We start from the raw sequence: 10,320 nt of genomic DNA on the forward strand, positions 1-10,320 counted from the left end.
TAATTGCGTACTCGGGATTAAACCCAAAATCCTTCGTTACATTGTATTTGGGTATAATTTTCACATGTTCTCAGACAAATAATCATTTATTTTTAACTGTCTAAAGACAATAATTTCAGTAAATAGAGAAATGTTTTTATTTCGTCGTTTTTTTTTATCCTTTTGGTTTACACGTTTGCTTTGTACACAAAAGCGTGTGTTCATATACCGCTGTTTCTACACGCTATCGATGTGATCAGGGAGAACATGATATCCTCCAGCAATTCACTTCTTATGAAAACACTTAATGAAAACATATTAGGTGAAAATATATATACCCGTTAGTATCTTAGTACCTTAGTACCGACCTGTTTAATTGCAATGTCACCAAGCGTAACGATCGCTGGCCAGGACTTGAATATAATTTATTACCGTTATTAAAACAACTCGTCAGCTGAGCGGACCTATGATTTAAACAGTAAAATAGGGAAATTCCAGAGTTCGAAATGTATTTATTCTGGGCGCTCTTCCACATAAACAAATTAAACCGCATTTACGCGTACTTACATGCATGTACAAGTAATTCGTGTCATGGGTAAATTCATTTTATTAGATGAAATAAAACAATTGCATAAGATTAATCTTCCTAAACAACACGTTTTTAAAACACAATCTATCTGATATAACTGACGGTATAAAATAACAAAGAAAATAACGGGTTTGTGTTTGTATTTAATTTGGAATGAGAACAAATCTTAACCTGTCAAATCACTTATAAAACATACTTCGTTTTCCAGACACTACTTGCCATGCGTAACCTTCACATGCACTGACCAAGAGGTCACAAGTTTGAAATGTATGGCTTCTCATTGCTTGAGTTTTGTCAACACATGTCGGAGTAGACTATCTAAGCCAATTGATTCCCAAAGAAAACTGCATAGGAAGGGTTTTTTTGGTACACTTTTGAACGGGTAAAATTCATTCGACGCTCAATAGAATTTTCAAATACAAGTGAAAGATTTAGGTTACTTGCGTCCGACCTAGTATTTTGTATGCAATAATATTGTAAGTAAGGAAGAAAATAATACAAACTCAAAGGTACTTAATTTTATTTTGATTTTCCTGACAATAAAAAAAATGTGACCTCAACATACAATTATCGTGATAATTATATATATCCTGTTTAATGTTCATGAAAGAAATAGCAACTCGTTAAATAATAACAAAGAGAGATAAATAAACTGTTTCTTTAATACGCAAACAAAGTGGTCTTTTCGGCATTCAAAATGCATTGAATTTGAAGTGAATAAGTGAAAGGCAGTTAAAACTAGCTGATTAAAACGAGCGAGTGATAATTAAACAGTAAGATGAAATCATATGAAAGATTCGAAATTATTTTAAAGTAATTTTCCACAAAGCGCAATTATCTCAACAATGCAATGTTTATAAGAATAAATATGCAACTTTCTTGTAATTCAGCGAATAAAATATAAATTTAAATGTACTAGCGACTTAATCAAAGATATGAAATAATCTGAAAGATTCAACATATTTATCCACTCATCACTTAGTTAAAATGTATTTGGAAAGGCCATTCTATGGTTTGTTTTGTGTATGACCTTAGGTCGCTGGTTCACACGCCAATTGATCCTCGGTGACCTCCTTTGCCACGCGCTATCGAGGGAGGGGTTACATAATTGTAAACACACAAGGTGAATGTAAAAGGCGTGTACTTACAGGCTGTGAATAGTCTATGTTTAAAGTTTTGTTTTATTTTCTAACTTTATTGTTTGTTTTTATATGATAAGAAGAAAAGGTTATCTCTTTTTTTCCCTGTTTAGTAGACTGGTTTATCCAAATTTGAAAACAAACGAAATAAAAGGGAAAGTTGTCAGTAAATAATTTGGAAATAAAGCACAAAATACTTCAAGAACTTGATTCTAAAGAATATTAGCATCTAATGTAGCAAGGCTTATTATTTATAGTAAGTTTATCTTAATTACACGCATAAAGAGCTCTTGTTTACTTGCTGAATGAAAACACTTACCTGTATATGTGTTATGCTTCTAGCTCATTTAGAACACAAGACTCAAACAAAATAACGTTTTCATGAGATTAATAAGATGTTAAAGAACAACTTTATTTGTGGCAGCTATTTCGAAATATTTACCGTTTTTGAGTTATAAAGCAAAAACTTTAAAGGGCCCCAGATCCCTAATTTTAGGAGCCAGACCCTTTTCAGTGGTGTCAAATGAAAGGCCTTAAAATTGTGCACAACTTTTATTCTACATGTCTTATCAAAATATTTTTAGTTTAGAAGATAAAAAAGAAAATATGTGTAAATTTTCGGTCTTTTAGGCGTTCTAATTTTTGACCCCTCTCTAGCGCCATTTTGAATACAGAAATTGAAAAACAAAAACCGATGTGCACAACTTCAATGCTTCTATTATTTAAATTCGGTAAAATTTCTACTTCAGCTCTTGTAGTCTCTGAGCCTTTGTCTGGAAATGAAGCCCCCTAAATTTTCATTTAAAGGGAACTAACCCAAAAGCGGAAGTGGATTTTTTTAATGTTTGACAACATTCTGATAGAGTTTTGTAACGTCTATAAACCCTGCAAATCTGAGCAAAATCCGTTGAGAAATGAGCGAGATATGAGGTCTCAAAGTTGGCGTCTAGGAAAAAAAAAGAATAATAAGAATAATCTTAACCATCAGAATCAGTAGAAGGTCTTCCGCCTGGAGCGGAAGACCTTAATAATCTTAATCATCACAATCAGTAGAAGGTCTTCCGTTGGAAACGAAAGACCTTAATAAATATTGTCCTTTACAAAAATTTTGATATTTCTTATGCAAATTTTGTTCACGACAATTAATTGTCATGTACAAATTTTGCATTAAGAAATATCAATTTTTTGTAAAGGATAATATTCTCTTATGGATACTCCCTTTCATGACTTTTTATGTAACTTCTTAAAGTTAGTTTCTTTAGAAGATGGTCCAAAAATGGCATAGCCGTACGTTCGTTCGCTGGAATCTTCCGATGATATCAAAGTGAAATCTTTCATGTAACATGTGGGTGGTCGAGGCCCGGGACCGGTATTGTGAAGGTACACGGAGAAAGCAATAAGTAAAACTCTATCTAGAGAGCAGAAAGGGCAGAGATTGAAGTACTTCATATTTTATTGAAAATACTAGATGTTACAAATATATATTACAGAATAAACATTCTCTCTCTCTCTCTCTCTCTCTCTCTCTCTCTCTCTCTCTCTCTGCAAAAATAAAGGGGGTTCCAACACCCGATCCCCTCCTCCTCCCTGGATACGCCAATGGAGATTACGATACCGGCACGCTTAAGCCTCTTTTAATTCTGTTATTAATTTTAAAGGCTTAATTACAATTGTGATAGATACCTAAATCAACATTTCATATTCATATAGTTTCAAGGTCATGATTTTTTTTATCATTACAGCCTGATTAAGCAGACTTAAAAACGATGAACATTAGAAAAAAAGATTAACTTTAATTACACCTTTGAGAAATCACTAAATCTAGAAATTTTCTTTGAATTTCGTTTCGAAACACATGCATATGGTCCACGTATTGCAGTCCTTTTTTAAAGGACAGCAACTTGTTGTCTATCATTAAACATTTCGACTGTAACAGATGGAAATGACGTAGGCTGCATATTTCTAATCTTGCCAGTTAATGTTCTGCGGTCTTAAATCACATTAAAAACTTTCAAAGTAGAGATACATTCATTCATTTATGGAATTGTTAAGACTTTGGTTTTTTGTAATCTTGATATTCAATCCGTTCTTTTACGACCAAATTGCATCAAATTGTATTTATTGTTTCAATTTTGTTGCAAAAGTGTATAAATATTTCCATACATCAAAAAATAGGAAAACAGGTGCGGATCCAGGAATTTTTTTTTCCAAAGGGTCCCCCCCCAAAAAAAAAAAACCCAATTCCTTGACAAGTCAAAAAACGTGAACTCTTTTCAATACGTGAAAAACATATTTCATGGGGGGGGGGGATCAAATCTTTAGCTTCATATGTATAAGTTTTCTAACCAACTTAACAGAGGTCTGCGTTTATAAGGGGTTGGTGTGTCCAAGGTCACTTTTAGTTGTTTTACTATATACATTTAGTATCTCTGCAGATTCCAGGAGAGACCCCCCTTTAGATTAGCCCATTAAAATGAATTCATAATCATGACGCTGCATTAAATTTTCATAGTTCCTGGTTACGAGTTGATGGAACGTCAACTCAGTTATACTCTTACTCAAGTTTTCCTGCACTAAAACCAAAAAAACACACCTCATAAATTCAGTTCCTTCTAGATAAATTTTTCTTGCAGTTTAAAAAATTCAACATAAATGAAAGCGAACATATTTTTTCAACACCGTATACCTTTTCTTTTCAAAATGCTAATTCATATTATGTATACAAAATATCATTATTCTTGAAATTCTTTATTGTGTCCGACAAAAAATATAGTGCACTTTAAACCGCAGAAGAAATAAAAGTGTATTTCGTAATTTCTCATTTCTGTATATGCATATATATGCCTTGTCAATTTTTCTATTTCGTTTTTTTTCAAACTTATGGCATAAAAAATATTTGTTGGTTATGTATCAACTACGTTGGAAATTTATGCAAATGATATAACCTAGTAATTCTCGCCTCAGAGCAATATTTGTAGTGAACGGATATTCACTTGATGGGCACTTGTAAAATAGTACCGTATTACTTAATATATTTTGTTCAGTGACAATGCTATTTCTTTTTTTATTATAAACAGATAAATGATTTAATATTAAAAGAATCATCTAAGAGAAATGCGATGAAAAATGTTTGAGATTGAAATTTGCAAATAGATTGAACTACTCATCTTCATACGTACCACGCCGTTTTGTTTGTAAACATTGACAAGAAAAATCAACAAGGGGACTTCGAAAGAAAAAGACTTGAAGCATACTTGGAGAGATGTCAAGGTAATTACATTTATGCATAGTTATTCTGATAGATGAGCATCGATAGTCATGCTGCATGTACATGTACTGATCGAGTATACATGTTGCATGTCACTGCTCACGGCTTTGTAAAACATTTTCTCTTCAAGACGATACAGAGTCTTATTTGTTTATTTATAAAGCGCACTCTTAGACTGGGGTTCGAACTGGAAAAATAGGCGGAGTTAATCTCCATCACTGTCAGTGGAGCTGATAAGAACTGCACTGAACTAAGTCGGCTTTATTTACAAATTACCGGCAGGAATATTTAAGTCATTTTAAAAATAACGATAACGCACAACTGAAATATGAGCACACGATGAATCTATATCATTGATCAACTAATTTTGAAACAATTTGATCTACATGTACATAAAACAAATACAAATAATCACAAGTCATAAGATTCTCGAGCATAAGAGTTCATTAATGTAATTCTCATGGTTGTAAATTAAATTGTCTTTTACTGTGGAGAAAATTGCGTGAAAATATAATTTAAGACAACAAAGCATATATACTGAAAATGAAACATTTTATTTATTTATTTATTTATTTATTTATGTTCTAAATAGCAACATATATTGATTTTTAATTAATTGAATATTAATTAATTTTTAATCACTAACGCACAAAGAGGCACTGCCACATGGACTACCACAGTATTTAAATTTTAGTGTCATATTTAAAAGGGGAAATTTCTCTAAGAAATTAGTGTTTGCTTCATTTTTGGTAAAATAGTCATTTTATGAATATAAAATCTATTGGTAATGAAAGATTTAAAATGATTATGAATTGTGTATATATATTATAGTAAACGAAGTAATATTTGTCTATGGAAAGTAAGATTTAGTTGGTACAGGGTCGTTCTATGCAAAATGTTAACTTAAAAAATGAGGTTTTGTTAAACAAATTGCCTACTATTAAATGTTGAAATTGAGAAAATTAAATTCAATAAAATATAAATATTTATTTAATATTTGTACATACAATGCCATGTGTCTCTCAGGCCTCAAACTTTTCATTTTACTTTTGTAGAAGCGTACGTAAACCACAAATGACAGTGCAAAAAGATGGTCATTGCTTTGTGCTTTGGAAGATTTGTATAAACCTTATGATTTAGTAGAGGAATTTCAAACACAGATGTATTGAAGAATTGTGTTGTCAGTATTGTTTGTTGGAGGACAACCACGTACCCCCTTGATTATAAATGTGAAGTAAAGAGTGTCTATCTTCATAATAAGGACTCATATACAAATATTCTTTGATAAAAAAAAATATTTTATATCAGTTTATTGTGTTTTCCTTTTCAAAGAATGTGACCCCCATCAGCAACATACCACAAAGCACTTGACACTAATTTAGTGTTTTTGCAGTGTGATATATTCGAGGTTAAAATCTCAACAAATACATGTACAGCTAGACTCTGGATTTTGTAGGATTATTATCATCACCTTTTCATTTACAAATACACATTGTCTCATTAAGCTCCCAATGTTTTATTACTTCTACTAAAGAATGTCAGATTAATTTGCTCCCTTTTGGACCATGGTGTAAGGTCCGCAAATATGTTATTTAGAATTATTATACCTTACTGAATTTATATCTTTGAAGTAGTTATAAATGTCAATGTCACAGGACTTTTAAATCTGCAAAAACTGTGATGATTATATACTCATGAATACATTAGTTTGGCCCTGTGTTTCATAAGTATCAGTACTTTGATTGGTGTAGCATTTATTTGTAAATCTGTATCCTAGATGCTGTGTAAATGTGTAAAACTTCTGTTATTAAGTTAGATTAAAAAGATTTTGATTTCTACGTTTGAAAATACTTTTGTAAATTATGATAGATTATCGAACAAAAAACGTGACATTGACTTTCTAAAAATTTCTTCTTCTTTTTTTTTGTACATGTAATTGCATGTTTATTGTCCTATTACACTTTCAAAGTGGAAGACTAAAATAATACTTTAAAAAATTGATATTTGAGGTATATACTAATCTAGTAGTTGATTATAGAAAGAAATTTAGTAAAAAGGATTTTTTTATTCTTTTGTTGCACATTAAGGGATGTCAGAAACTGTGGTTTAAAATACTTTATGATACTGTAGTTGTGCATGTGCATTTCATTTGTTAAAATAAGGCAGTAATGCTCATTAAATGTATAATTATATTGTAAATGTTTTATTTCTTATTAGTTCACAAAACATTATTTGTTAATATGATTATAAAATACAGAGCATCATCTCATAAAATTGACATCAGAAATCAAATAGAAATCTTAATTTCTATTTCTAAATAGATATTTCATTTTTTCATCACTAAAGCAATACCAACTAGTGCTAATTGCAACGGGAACCGTTACAGATGTTTCCCAAACGGCTCCCCAATCACTTATGATGCCCCATATCCTACAAGCTTCATTAAATTAGACAATACTTTTGTAATATAGATGGACATTTTATTTTTGAGGGTATTTTATTGGAAAACTACTCCTATATAGCCATATGGGTATTAGCCAATCGCGTTTCAGCGCATGTGCTTGCAAATGTTTTCTACATTTTTTCCATTAATTTTCTTATAGTGACTTACAATATATACATTTGTATCAATATCAAAGAATTTTATTGAGAAATAAGAGAGATGTATTCCTTTAAATATTAGCCAATCAGAATTCAGCATATGTGCATGCATGGCCTTGCATTCAATTTTGATAGTATCATAATGTAGGAGCCCTATGTGCCTATACATGTAAATTTCATCCTGTTTTGTTGAAAACCAAGGGAGTTATAGACATTTAAAGTTTCAGCCAATCAGATTGCAGCACACCTGCATGCGCGTGTTTTCAAGAAATTTTCTTTATAACATGTTGTAGCACCTTATTATATATATTTATATTCTAAATTTCACAGTATTCTGTCAAAAAAAAAACAAGGAAATTATTGAGATTTTTGTATCAGCCAATCAGAGGGGAGCGCTCGTGCATGCGCATGAGTTCACGCTAATTTGACCATGTCATCTTGTCTAGACTACTAATGTATCTTTATATTATGAGTTTGAAAGCAATTTATCAAGAAATATAAAAGTTTCGGCTTCATCAAGTATATTAGTCATTTTACTCATTGCAAGCGCGCGCACCTGCATGCATGTGCGCGCAAAATGACCTTCGTTCCGCACACCTACACAACATGCTATTAACCCTGTAAAGGTTTCATGTCAATCGGATGAGTGGTTCTATGAGAACACTCCCGGACAAAAAAGTACCGGAGAAGAAAGTAGAAAAAAAAGAATAATATCAAGCGTTCTGAGAATATTGCATTAGCAATACAAGTCCCCTACCAGCAAGTGTAATCTGGTTCCCGCTAAAAATTGAAAACATAATTCCGTCAAAAATCATTCAAGCGGAATGAAATGCAGACTTGATCTGTAACCCATCAAGATAAACTCACATACCAAAAATCAGCTCAATATCTGCAAGCGTTTAGGAAAAAAGTGCGGAAAACCAAATGGGACAGACTGACAGACAGACAGAGGGACAGACAAACAGATGGACAGACAAACAGCAAGACAGACAGACGGACGGAGAGACTCAGAGGAAACCTATAGTCCCCTCCGGTTTCAACGGTAGGGGACTAATAATAATAGTAAGAAACAGAGAAAAAACAATATGTTCCCAGACTTCGTTTGGGGAACATAATTAGCTAAGCTTGAACAACCATCAACTCGTATCAGTACTTTCAGTACTCTAATTTTTTTTTTTTCATGTCAGACAATTTTTGTAAAAGGTTATACTTCATATTGTTGGATTTAATTCGGTAAATTATTATGTTCCCTGAAAATAAAATATAGATTGAGTAAATATTGAGAATTAGAGAGCTGAAATAGTCACGTAGGTAATGTGGGAATAAGTTCAACACAGCGCAATACAAGGATTTATGTATGCAATGGTCACATGCTGTGACCTGTGATAGTCTCGACTGGGCTAGGCGTGCGAAATATACACAGGACGGATCTGTTATAAATGCTCAGCTTTGTCTTCACTTTCTACTAATTATTAAATCCAAGAGCAACAAATATTGTTTTATGTGACCACTGGACCATGCAGAATGAGAATAGAAATAATCCTAATTTAAAGGTAATTCTTTCAAATGTTTGACTCAATTTATTTGTAAAAAGTTAAACTTCTAGAAGTAAAACTTTACTGTACTTCTGTTTAATGCGCTATTTTCAGGGAATGAAAATATTCTATTGAAATCAAAGATGGGAATGCAGAAGAAAACACAAGAATTTAGGATGGTGAATATCAAGTAGCACGTGCATCCTTTAGTGAACATGTAATTATATATTCTTGGATTTACATTTCAAGTGGTGCAACATTTAAGTGGTTTGGCTAGAATTTATCTGCGTTTTCTGTGTTGAATCATCACCATCTTGTTTGAGGATTCCTATAACATTGCTTATCCTTCGAAGATGAAACAACTTCTCCGTTATATTTTACTATTTACTAAACATGCTAAAGCACTCTAAAAAACTGTAGTCTTTTAGAGTATCAAAAGCTGCTTCTGGCAGAGAAGATAGTGGAAAAGTATTTTGAAAAGTTCAAATTTGACCAAATCTACATGTACAACTGAAGCGGAACGTCACAAGTACGGAGATAAATGAGACAATGACGAACTAAAACAGCATTTATCTTCACCAAAGATCCAATCAGAAGTTTTACCTGTTGGTCGGTATCTCTCCTCTTTCTAGGACAGAGTAAAGAGTTATTGCTGTATTTTTTTTAACTAAAAGTATTAGTTTTCTTCTTTTTAAATGTCGTGGTACTCGTCATTGTTAAAGACCCCAGAGAAGAAGTGTGCACAGGAGGAAACATAAATATAATTATTTCATTAAATTAATTGGTCTTATTTTTAGTGACATTTTATAGCGAATTTTAATTTGAATGTTAAACTGTTATAGAAAAAAAAATGTTTTGAACACCGTATCTGTTTATTTCTTCATAATCTTCATTTTTCAATATATGCTTGTCTTAAAGACAGAAATGATACCAAAAAAAAATTGGTATATATTTATGACGTCGACATATTTCGGCTGTAAATGATTTGAAAAAAATTCTATAATTAAGAAATTGTAAAATTTCTACGATGTCCAAAATTCCATTTCCTGCAACCATCCTTATTTTTCTATACAAATTCCTGTCATTTTAAATTGAATTATTTTGAAACTTTGAAAAAAATGAAAATCAATGCGATTAATATTTTATCTAATCATATCATGAATTAAATTATCATTTTCACAATTTTTGATAAAAGTTTGTATCATCCGT

Source organism: Saccostrea echinata, unplaced genomic scaffold (genome assembly GCF_033153115.1).
Source record: "Saccostrea echinata isolate AGI-Se365-2 ecotype Australia unplaced genomic scaffold, CSIRO_AGI_Sech_v1 ptg000028l, whole genome shotgun sequence".
NCBI classification, from domain to species: domain Eukaryota; kingdom Metazoa; phylum Mollusca; class Bivalvia; order Ostreida; family Ostreidae; genus Saccostrea; species Saccostrea echinata.